Raw genomic sequence first — 13,303 nt, 5'->3', positions numbered from 1 at the left:
CGGCACGTGGGCAGCAGGTTAGGTACAGGCAGGCCACAGGGAGCCTTGACGTGTGCGTTCAGGAAAAAGAAGGGACAGTGAGGACATGTCAGAAAAAAAGGTGACATGGTGGAAGCAATGTGCTAGGAAAATTCTTTCTCAAGCAGTTTATTGAGGGGATACTGGAAGAAGATTGCATTTGTCAAAGTCGATTTGCCAAAGCCTGTGAGCTGTCAGACGATCAGACCATTCCAAATGCCTCAAGCCAGCAAGGTCCGTTACAGCGATCACATCCTGCCTCTGCGAGGATAAAAGTCTGTAAGTCCCAGCTGCAGGACTGCTTGCTTCCCAGGCTGCTCATACCACCGGTGACCCTAAGGTGACTCACTGTCAGACCGAGAGATACTCAGATGTTAATGCTCAGGTGAGTGAAGTCAGTCACCCAAAGCAGCTGAGCAAGTAGCCAGATTTTCAGCGTTGTTGCCTGTACCCCAAAATTGGTTGCCCCTAAAACCAGGGCTGCTGATTTAGTTCATCTAAAGAGGCTTTCTCATTTGGGCAGTCACAGCTTTGCACTGTCCTGAGGGTGCGTTTGATACTCAGCGTTGTGGCTCAGGTCCCTCAGTGCTCTGTGTACATGGTGGGGTGGCCTTGGCTGGACACCACACGCCCACCGAAGCCGCCCTGTCACCCCCCTCCTCAGCTAAGCCAGGAGAGATGATATAAAAAAATGACTCATGGGTCAAGATAAGGGCAGGGAGAGATCACTCAGCAATTACCATCATGGGCAAACCAGACTTGGCTTAGGGAAATTAATTTATTACCATTCCAATAAGAGTAGGATAATGAGAACTAAACCCAAAACTGGAAAACACCTTTCCCCCACCTCTCCCTTCCTCCTGGGCTCAACTTCACTCCCAAATTCTCTGCCTCCTCCCCATGGCCGGCAGAGGGGACGGGGGAATGGGGGTTACGCTCAGTTAACCACAGGTTGTCCCTGCAGCTCTTTCCTCCTCACACTCTTTCCCTGCTCCAGCGTGGGTCCCTCCCACGGGGTGCAGTCCTTCAGGAGCAGCCTGCTCCCGTGTGGGTCCCCCGTGGGGTCACAAGTCCTGCCAGCAAACCTGCTTCAGCGCGGGCTTTTCTGTCTCCATGGGGCCACAGGTCCTGCCAGGACCCTGCTTCATCACAGCCTTCCCATGGGATCACGGACTCCTTCGGGCATCCACCTGCTTCGGCATGGGGTCCTACACAGGCTGCAGGTGGGGATCTGCTCCACTGTGGACCTCCATGGGCTGCAGGGGCACAGCCTGCCTCACCATGGTTTTCACCATGGGCAGCAGGGGAATGTCTGCTCCAGCACCTGGAGCACCTCCTGTCCCTTCTTCCTCACTGACCTGGGCGACTGCAGGGCTGTTGCTCTCACATATTCTCACTCCTCCTTTCCACTGAAATTTGTTGTGCAGATTTCCCCCCCCCCCCCCTCGTCTTAAACATGTTATCCCAGAGGTGCTACCACCATCACTGATGGGCTCAGCCTTGGCCATCAGCAGGGACCTCATGGAGCTGGCTGGCGTTGGCTCCATTGGATATAGGGGAAGCTTCTAGCAGCTTCCCGCAGAAGCCACAGCTGTAGCCTTGTCCCCCCTTCCCTTGTCACGCAAACCCAATACTGTAAAAAATCCAAATGATCTAGCCTGAAACAGCTGAATCTCCTTTTGTAAAACAACTAGTCAGTTCCCTGTATCTCCAGAAAAAAAGATCCTAAAAGACATGGTCTGCTTTCATACCGGGCATCTGCATTTTCCCCTGGGCCAAAATACAGATTTCCTTTTGTGTTTTGAAACACAGATGCAGAACTTGTGCAGAATTAGCATCTCAGTTTATCTGCTTTGCATGGTCCTAATCTACAGGAGATATTCAAAACCTTATCAAAGTTAAAATTGTTTTCCCTTTCAATATATTTTGAATTCATTCTTATTAGCACTCATAACTGCTGATGAATGCCCCATTGTGCTTGATGTTTTACAGCCAGGATCAGACAATATTCTTTGCTCAAAAGGGCTTATTATCTTGGTTTCATGAGAAGATACAAACAGGGAAATAAAGCACAGATGAAGGATATGAGAAGGAGTAGTGACAATGAAACAGGTGAACCATTCACAATAACCAGTCGTCACAGATCACTGCCTTCCTAGGTACCAACTGCCCTGTGAAATGACAGTTTAGCATCCTTGTAGCTTTTTAGCAGTGAACTTAGAATACGGAGTGGATTGTTTCTCTTCAGCATTCACTGTAATCTTCTCTGCTGTTTGCAGCCAAGGTCCGCACATGTTCAACCTGTGACTAACACAACACAAGATGCTGCCTTTGTTGCTGCAACTTCAGGTTTCTTTGAAAGAGACTGATCTGATTCGCTGTACAATTTAAAGATTTCTGGTTATGTGGTTGCTCAAAAACGTCTTTGTCAAGATGCATTGAACTTGATGCATCCTTTTGTACACCACACACAAACCCATTCAGTGTCTTCTTCCTTTCCATGCCATTAGGCACAGTGTTGTTCTGGTTAGAAGCAGCAGAAGCTAATTGCTATTGTCCCTAATCAGGGCCCTCTCACAGGTAACTGTTTGTTTTGGGTACAATCTACATGAAGCTTTTGTATATAAACTGTTTATAAAGGCTGATGTGTTTTCAATGTTTCAATCAGTTGTTAATAATTATTATTTACTTCTAATGTCCAACCAAGCAGTAAATTCTTTGCACCTGTGGCATATAGTCATCAGTGCTATCTTCTGCCAACATCTTCATAACTATGTTACTAGGTATTATGAAACTCTCTCCAAATATGAAACTCTTTCAGAAATACTTGAAATGGGCATAAATCAGAATTGTAAAGAATTTCCTTTTGCTGTTTATGAGCCAAATGCAGCTTTCATTATTCTATGACTAGCTCAAATGCTCTGCTGAAGGAAGGTATTCCCCATCATCAGCAAGTTGTCATTCAGTTTGAAATGTGTCTGATGACATGCTTTTAAAATGAGCATTCGGCTTCCTAAATGAACTTTAATGTTCTTCACTTAAAATCAGTGTGCTGAACACCTTAAAGAAACAGTTGGTATTATATTTCCATTTAGTGATTTTAAAACAATGTGTTTCAGTCACTGCTACTTTGTCTAGTATGAATAATACAGAATTCACTGTGTGTGGGTCACCTGCGCAATGAAGTACTAACAGCATCGATGAAAAAATGAGACCTTGACACTTCATTAAGTGACCTCAGTCTGAGAACAGCATTACCAGTGTCTTTAATATTTTCCACAAGTCAGCTATATTGCTCCCATCCAGCACTTTCTCAACACTGTTATAATTTTGCAGTTTTGACACATCTAGCGTGTAGTTACCAAAAACCATCCTTGCCTGCTTTTGACTTCAGTGATCTCCATTTGACTTTGCCTGTCTGACTGGGGCTACCACTCAGTCCAGCTCTGTGGAAGACTGAACCTCACAGGGACCACAGAACTAACTTCACGCAGCCTGGTACGAGATGCTGAGTCAGCCAAAGTTTTGAGGTGGATCTGTCTTATCCCTTTCCTTAAAGAAGACTAAATTCAAAAAAAACAGGTATGAACTGAGTAAAATCTAGACAAATAAACCCAATTTACTAATGAAGCCCAATTAGACTAGCCCAACCAATTAGCAGAAAATAAAAATAGCTTACAACCAACTTTCTCCTTGATCTGGAAGCTCTTGCTTCCAGACTTGCTTTCAGATTAACTCATCGTCTTTCTGAATTGCAGCAAGCAAGCAAGCCCTCCACATGCCCTTTTGGTCCCTGGGGAGTTGTCCAGCCCCACCAAAGGCCAGCTGGCTGCTCTCTGCCCTTCAGTGCACTGCCACAGGCTGGCTGACCTGGGGGGACCTGCTCTCCCTTAACACGCAGTAGCTCCACAGAAGAGACTGCAATCTCTTTCTGCCTTCCAGAAGGTCTTCTTCATTCAGTGTTCTTGGGCCCTGTCTACACTTAAAAGCAGTATGGTACTGTAGGGAAAGATCTGTAGAACCGATTGGTGCTAGGACACAGCATCAAGTATTTGGAACAAAGATGTTTTAGAGTAGAACATCTAGAGAATCCAGAATACTTTTGGAACAGTGTTCAAGATGCTCTAATTTGGTTCCATGCATAGACTATCCACAAGTGGAATGAGCACAGCTTTCAATTTATTTTCCTCCAAAAGGAAAATTTTGCATGCTCTGAGACTGGACTGTGATGGAAACCAGTAACTCAGAGTGGAAGGTCTGCTTCAAAAGAGCTCTCCTGATCTGATCTGAAGCAGTAACGTAGATGTACTGAGGTGAATCTCCCCCTAATACAATCATGAATAAAGGAAAAATAGATTGCAATATGGCCTAAACCGATTTTGAACATTGTTGTCCAGTAATGAAGCAAAGGACTCATCATAGACAACTACAGAATGAGCAAAGGCTTGTTCTATATCAGTAGAAAATGTCTCTTTGAGGTCTATTTTGTTACTAAAAATGTGATTTGGATTGTAGAAGGTAATATTCTTACATTGTATGATAAATTCAGTACACCTTTAATGACAAATTTCCAATATTGTAAAAAACCACAACTTTTGTATTGCAATTCTGCAACAATCCTGCTTCTTCTTCTATGTCTAAGCCAAGTTCACCACTCTTAAGAGAGGAGATAGGGATTAGTTTTAAAGATGATCGGTATTGCTAGCTTCAAACATTGTGTAGAACACTTCCCAATTAATCTAAAACCAGTAAGCTGAGATTCTCCATGGTGATACAGGAATTCTACTACTCCTAGTGTTGTATCAGTTGTTGTATTCAGCAAAATGAGAGGAGGTTGAGGATTTTTATTTTTATTTTTTGTTAACCTGTTTTCTTATTGCAAGATGCTCAGAAACATTTTAAAAGTTCTGCTTAATAAGCAGCAAGGGGTACAAGTGCATACAATCATCAAGAACATTGCCTGGCACAAATTTAATCCCATTATATATTTATGGAAATGATACTGAAGACAAAAATCTGGATATACTGTCTCGCAGGTACAGACCTGAAGAAACTGCTAAAAACAGAGGAGTAAGAGGAAAAGAAGTTGAGGTAGAAATGCGCTGGAAGCAGAGGTCATAAATGATTATAGATATTGCTTTATTTCTCCATTTTGTCTCATCTGGTGTGATGACTGAGGTGAATGTGATCAGCTCAGGAGATGAAACTAGAAACTCTGGCCCATAAGCAAATCTAAGACTGCAAGAACTGCAAGTGCGGTCACCTGTTTCACAGGAGGCATTACAAATTTAGCCAAGGGTTTTCTAGCAGCGCCTAGCTGTCATTAAGTACTTGCCAAGTAAAAATTCCTTGGAATTTGAAGGAGAGTAATATATCCTGCTGAAAAAAATAAAATTAAATAGTGGCCATTTCAAAAGAAACGTGGTAGAACATGTTTTGGTTTTGGGGCTTTTTTAGTTTGGTTCCCCACCACCACCACTTCAAACCTTGCTGACACATTTCAAATGGATTACTAATCCATTATTTTATGACTTGATAGAGTGTGTTTAAACATATACTTCAGGAAGGGTTAAATCCTTTCCTTGATTGAGGCCTTGACATGCTTGAAACATAACTTTTAAAAGTATAATCATTGCAAGACATTTTAATGTGATGACTTTGGGCTTTTGATTTATCAGAAAATGTTTATTACCACTGAAAATCTGCACACCCTACTGAAGGATGAAAATCTCACAAGCTCAATATGAATTAGTTGTATCCTCAAAGTGCATTCATGTTAGGGTTTAAAGTAAACATAGTATTCTAAACAGTTTAAAAGTCTTAGAGACAGCCATCTATAGAAAATGTATAGAATATGGTCAGTAATGTCAGCTTGTCAATAAGCTGAGCATTAATCATATATGAAGTCTGCATTGCTCCTGTGCTTACTTTAAGTTTAAGAACATCCTGATGCGCACTGTTGAATTGAGGAGTCTGAACCACTAGTGTGCCCATACAGAAATTATTTCATACAGGCAGATTACCAGACAAAACTTACTGGAATGTAACAATTTTGAAACCGTACCATATTGAATGATATTGTGGATTACATGATAGCATATAGGTGGTGACACTTTTACACATCTAATCATTGAAAATGTTATCATTTTAACTGAATTTTGAAGAGTTTGGGTTTTTTTTAAAATCTAAAAAGTCTACACTCCTCCACTGAAAACTACCATTCCTGAGGATGTTAATGTAGAAGACAGCAGAACTTTTTTTTCTTAGGGAGAAATTGAGGATCAGTTATTAATTCTGCTTTGGTTACTGGTTGCTTCTCAAGGAAATTATTTTTGGAACACACCTGCCTATCCTTATCCAAAACTTATTGGAGAAAATGGGGAACCTCCCATTGATATTCATTTTTTAATCTTGTCTTTGGTGTTGAATAGATTGAACAAAGTTTTCCCTTTTTGATGGAGGAAGATTCAAGAAAACAATTTGGCAGGAGGGCAGCTTGGTATCTGACGTTTTGAATTACTATGGGAAAAGAAGCACGTACAAATTTTGTGTAATATTTGATTTCCAGTATCATTCTTCAGTGAATATTCAGAATGGAAATGTACATAGAGGAGGCAAAAATGTTACTTGTGAGGTATACATACTGGTTGTTAAGGTAACAGAGGAAGGAACCAGCAGAAATTTGTATCTAAGCCTAAATCTTACTGAACTCAACGCATTTTGGTTGACTAGAGAGTTCGGTATCTAAAAACTGGAAAGAACATAGCAAAAGGTCAAATACAGAGACGTGTTAATCTTTTGGAGAAAACAGTTGATGAATCTGCTCGAGTTACTGAACCACTTCTTCAACCATAACATAATGACATACTCCTAATGTTCCTCTATGTGAGTCTTGTACATTAAAGAGAGAGAGAGGAGGTTGTAACTCACGAGTATAACAGGGGATAGGAGAGGCAGTGACACAGCAGAGCATCTCAGAGCTCAGAGCCTGCTAAACAGATGTAGCGTTGAGCTTCTAATGCGAACAGCAGTTCACATGTTTGGAAGGAAGCCTAAAAGGTTGCAAACCAGACTGAAAGAGAATTCAACCATAGTGAAGTGTACTGGTTTATCTGGGACAGAGTTAAATTTCTTCACAGTAGCTTGTGCGGTGCTGTGTTTTGGATTTGTGACCAAAACGGTGTTGATAACGCAGGGATGTTTTAGTTGCTGCTGAGTAGTGCTTGCACAGTGTCAAGGCCTTTTCTGCTCCTCAGACTGCCCCACCAGCGAGCAGGCTGGGGGGGCAGAAGAAGTTGCAGGGGGACACAGCTGGGACAGCTGACCCCAACTGACCAAAGGGATGTCCCTGGCCGTGTGATGTCCTGCCGAGCAATCAAATCTGGAAGAAAGAAGGAGGAAGGGGGAACGTTCTCAGTTATGGCATTTGTCTTTCTGAGTAACTGTTACGCGTGACGGAGCCCTGCTTTCCTGGGGATGGCCGAACACCTGCCTGTGATGGGAACTGGTGAATAAACCCCTTATTGTACTTTGCTTGCGTGTGCAGCTTTTGCTTTACCTATCAAACTGTCTTTATCTGAACCCATGACTTTTTGCAGTTTTACACTTCCAATTCCCCCATCTCACCAGGGGAGCAGTGAGCGAGCGGCTGCATGGTGATGAGCTGCCCACTGAGGTTAAACCATGACACTATGGCAAAGCCTGGCAAGACTAAAATGCTTTTTTCATTTATTTTTTTTTTTTCTGAGCTGAAATCTTGATCTACTCTGTAAATGAGACTCACCAACAGTTTTATACAGGTTGCAGCAACATAGACAAGCCAACATCTTCCCTAGCTAAGCCTGCAATACCCTTGGCTAGAGAGGGCCCTTGTGTTTCCATGCATGCTTGCTTAGATCTGGAGCCTCTTAGCAGGGCTGAATTTTACTGTACAGCCTCCCAGACTGATCTCACTCTCCAGCAGACTGAGGTCTCTCTACACCTGCCTATGCAGACATGTTGTTGAGAAAAACATATCTGATCTTCACCAGATTCTCAGCTAGAAGGAATAAGCCTGTCTTTGTGGACTTATACAGATAGGGGTTTATTGCAAGAAATATCTTTCACTGTACAATTACAAAAGAATACTGCAACAGGATCCTGGTGTTCTATTGCTTAACACTAATCCGCTGTTTCTACCATGAATGTTTAATGCGTTGCTCTCTCAGGAAGCCCTGTTCTCTCAAGTAGCTCTGGCTTTCCCAATTTTCTCCCTCTGTCATGTATAGGCTGCCTGTCCAAAATCTGTAATCACAATAGCAGATGGAAAAGGTCTCAAACCCTGCATTAAAGTTTAGACAGACTGCGCCATTAGAGCTTGGGTCAATGCTGTGTGCTAAAACATGTCATTTTCTTTGTGCTGGCTCAGATTGTCACCATCTTCAGTGTGAGGTTTCAGTTCAACACCTGAGCTTTGTAATATCTCCAGATGTACAAGGGTGCATGTGAAACAGCTGCAACAAAGCTCTTTCTGAACAGGGTGTGATATTTAAATGAACAAACATTTTGGGTCTCAGGGTAGCACAAAGCGGCTGCACAAATGTTTGCATGGTTAACGAGAACAGCATCACGGCTCTAAGGGCACCAATAGCTTTAAGTGCTCTGAGTAACCTTACTTGGGGTCCCCACCCCATGCCCTCTCTGCAAGGGCCTGGGAGTCCTATTTAAGCCCCAAAGCCTTGCCTGAGCTCACCATGAGGGAAGAGCAGGGATGGGGGCTGCTCCATGTGGCAGGGATGGGACAGGGTGCAGGATGACTCCGTCACGGACAGGGACCTTGCTGACCGGCAGGATAGGGCTGGTGGCAGCAATGGGCTCCTGCCAGCCCAGGGGCAACCAGAACAACGCAAGGGGACAAGGGTGGCCTGGGTCACTCCATCAGGGGGCTGGCGTTAGGGCCAGGCACGGGTGCTCAGTGGGGTCAGGTGAGGCTGTCAGGGCAGATAAGGCCATTTCACACCCTCAGGACCCTGAGAAACAGGTAGGCCCAGCTGCGTGTTGTTTATTTTCTCTGCAAATGATTTCTGCAACTAAATACTTTTATTGTCTAAAAGTCACCTGTGGGATGTGTTCATAACTTCATGATCTTTGTAACGAGTATTGTCCCATCAGAAATGACTGCTCCCCATGGAGTCTAATGATTGCAATACAGAGAAAAGGGGATAAGAGCTGCTGACCAACTTAAGTAATTGCAAGAAACATGTTAGTAAAGTCTGATTTTTATCATCTCGCTTTTATACGTGTCTGAAACCATATCCTACCTCACAACCAACCTTGATGCCACCAAAGTCAGCTGAAATTCAAAGGAGGAGGTATGGACCTTAAAGTTAAGACATCATAATATAATGATACAATGTATAGACTTGATAATTTTATGGGGAAAAAAAGGTGAAAGTCTCTGTGAAAGTATTAAAATAGTTTTCGTTCTGTAGGATAAAAGCAAAAGAAGAAATTACATATTGAGAGGGAGTAAATTTTTCTTTATGCTGAATTTATAATTTGAGCCGGGGCAATCTGAAGGCATATTATAACACTAACATTATTGCTGCTTAAACCAAGTGTCCTACATGTAGGAGGCTGACCACAGCCCAGGTTAAGCAGACTAGGGTTAGAGGAGAGGGAGCTGCCATGATCTGGATGTTTTAGAAACACAAGCAGTTTTGAATAGAGCAATTCTACCTGATGAAATTAAATGATTAATGAAAATAATGGTAACACGAGCCTGCCACCAGTCATTGTAATTTATTTTATATAAAAATATATTTAATGAATGCTTCCCTCACATCCATGTCTACAATACCCCTATTCTTCATCCAGTCATGCAAGAACAACCACACCTTAATTTTCAATGGCTTTCCATATGTTATGAAGGGTAAGAGTTCAAAAATCCCTTGGAAACATTCTACTGGACTGGAGTGGCTTCTACTTGTGATGCTCCTCCTCTTTCTTCTCTTTGACTGAAGAGATGATGCTTCATTCCTCTTTTACCAACATGAAGTTCACCATAAAAAATGGGGAAAAAATACTGAATCTGGTCAAATTAGGGGTCCCCAGCCACCTCTCCACCAGTTTTCCAGTGGCCCTAAGAAGGAGATCCAGCACTCAGGCTAGGGGAGCCGTCACACTCTGCCACCCCACACCTGATTCTGGACACCAGTGAGGCTGAATGCTGGGGCACACTAAAGGGTGTATACACAGATCCTGTGTATTAACTAAGTTTATTACATGCCTGCCACTGTGGGTTACCCAACATCATGATGCACCTTCACTCAGGTGTTCCTGTATTCTTTTATATGCCTTACGATGCCTACCTGAGTGGCTTTAGGAAGGCTGTAGCCTGCTGCTTTAGATATGTGTATGTTGTTGCACAGCAACAGCTACCATCCCAAAGTACAGCTATCTTTTCCATCCCTCTGTCTCACAAATTCATCAGTTAGAACTCACTGAAACCCAGCAAATGTAGCTAGCAGTGGCAAACCAACACGGAACGTGTAGAAATTCAAAAGGGGCTCATTGCAGAGGGTAAGTATAGCACACACACGATCGTAAGCAAGCATCTTAGCCCTCGACATGCCACGTGACAGTAAAATGTGCTGTTCAGTTCAAGCAGTTTGAAAAGCCAGGAATAAGTCATCATCATTTCATTTCACTGTGCCTTGTAAATTTGTCAAGCCTTTATCTCCCAGCAGACCACACAACCCGTTTTATAGAACCATGGAGCTTCCCAGGAAGTCTCTGCCTTTTCTTTGGATCTTCACCAGCAATGCACATCAGTGACAGTGAGTCCTTTTGCAAGAAATTATTTTACTGAACGCCTCCTCCAGCAGTTGGAAACACTCCTGGTTAACGGCCCCGGTTACTGGCAAGGCTTGTGCTGGACTGCAACACACACTGATATTCCCCACCCCCACCCCCACCCCCCGCTACCTCCAGTCTGCTACTCACAGTACAGATTCTGTTCTGCACTGTGTTACCAGTTTGTTGCATCCATATTAAAGACTACATTGCCTGAATTCTTTGTCATTATACTCCAAATCCATGAGCAAAAAGGGGGACACAACTGATATGCAAAACCAATAACTTATTTTTAGTTTAAACTCTGAGCCATTTAATGAAATATTTGTAGTCCAATTGCAATGATACTCACACATTTCAAATGAAATACAGTTAAAAATGATATATACACAAACTTCCTAGAACCTATCCCTTTCTCTGTGTGCTCACCATGGCACTGCCCCTCTGGGTGTGCAGTTTGGCAGCTTCAGGCTGTGGGCAGGGAGTGACAGCACAGTCAGCATCTCCTCTCTGGGAGGAGTGGGATGTTGATTCTTTCTTCTTAACCCAGGACTTGTGGTTCAGGTAATTTTTATGTTTGGTAATAGCATCTACACTCTGCTCTTTCTTCCTGGGTCTATGATACCGTGTTACAGTCACATTTGTGTGTTTAGCGTATGTTCTATACTCATTCTCTGTTCCCTTACCACTAGAACTGGTTTTACCCAGCTGCCAAGGTTGCTTTCCTTTGATAACCTATTTATAACCTATTTGTAGTAATTGCCAGTACTGAGCTTTTCATAGCCGTGGGTCTGCTGCTATCCTTTGCCTGGTCTTTTAACACTCCTGCTTTGATCCCGTGCCTGTGGTCCTCCACGCCGCATTTTATTTGAGGGTCATAGATAATCCATTCTGCACACAGCAACTGCTCGCCATTGCTATGTGTTAAGAACGTATAACAGTAAGTGTTATGTTACACAATTGTACAAAGCTAAGAAAACACTAAAACAAGTCCAGTAATATTTGCCTCGTCATTAGCTAATTGAGTTATGTTACAAAGTTACAAGTTACCATTGTTACAATGTTATAATGTTACAAGTTAACTTGTTACAATGAAACAAGTCAAAACAAAGCTTCAAGGAAACCAAAACAAACCCAGACCTTCCAGAAATGCTTTTTGGTACTAACAGAGAAAGGAAGAGAAGCATTTAGCTCACCCCACTTTCCCTGAATGGAAAAAACAGAGCTAGTGGAGATAATCAGTCCCTAAAGGGCTCAGAGCTCCGGCATTCCCCAGGGCACTTGCACATGCAGTAGGATGTGGAAAGAGCAGGGCAGAATTTTTCTCTCTATTGAAATTAGATTGGAAGAGCTTAAAATCATGCAGAAAAGTTACAGGGCCTGGTATATTCACTGCGATACAATAGCTGAAGTCCAGGCCAGCCGACCACCCCCCACCCCCCTCTCCCCAGGCCCAGAAGCAGCTGGGTACATGGGTGGCTGCCCTTGTTTCTAGTTCTCTGAGAGATCCTGGTGCTCGTGGCCCACCAACGTGACTTCGAAAGAAACCCCAGGGCTTTCCATAATAGATGTTTCCTGTTCCCTTTAGAAAGGGAAATGGTAGATGAAGGTTTAATCTTGAAGGGAAGGTCGGGCCTGGCTTGCTCCAAATTATTCCAGTGATCCAGCCCCGAAGGGGTTCACGTTGGGCGCTCCAAGAGGTTGTGTTCCCAGGGCCGCTTTGCGGCTCCCACACCAAGTTAGAACAATGCCGATGTTTGATGCTCGGAAAATGTGTTTCCCTGTTCTTTTTTGGTGCCTGAATATTACGTAGAAGGCTTGAGCAAATCTCAGTGCCTTCCTGGCAAGGCTCAGGGGGGCTGCCTGATCTTTTCATAAACATTTAAAGGCGCTCAGAAAATAGATTAGACAGGCCCATATAGTTGTAGCTCCTGTAGGAGCAATGGGCTAGGTGTCACGCTGTGTTCTTACATCCCTCAGTTTCTAAAAAGGTGGGTAGTGGGCCCCACCTTTCAGCTACACATGTTAAAACGTATCAAGTTCAATGCATCGCCATTCTAGCCCTGTAGCAGAGCTGACAGAAGAGAGGGAAAGGGTTTCACGGAAATCTTTGACATTTAAAATCCTTAGCTTACAAAGTGGAACAATTTTACATTATTATTTGTTTTGTTCTGTGAGGGATTTTTATTTTGAAAGTTTTTTCTTAGTTATTCAATTTGTTTCCCTTCCCTTTATTTCCCTTTCATCTTTTCACCACTGGTGACTGGTGTGGCAAAGAAAAACACTTTATTAATTTGGGGACTTTCTAAGTACAACAAACCCATGAACATTTTGGTGAAATGAGGCTTTATTATTATTTTTTTAAAATAAATAAACCTCTTCTGTAGGTTTACTGAAATGCTCCTGGGGATTCAATCTGACATGTGAACAAAACAAAGAAGCCAGGGTGAGA

This window comes from Falco naumanni, chromosome 1, assembly GCF_017639655.2.
Source record: "Falco naumanni isolate bFalNau1 chromosome 1, bFalNau1.pat, whole genome shotgun sequence".
NCBI classification, from domain to species: Eukaryota; Metazoa; Chordata; class Aves; order Falconiformes; family Falconidae; genus Falco; species Falco naumanni.
The sequence above is the reverse complement of the archived record's forward strand: the minus strand, read 5'-3'. Positions refer to the sequence as shown.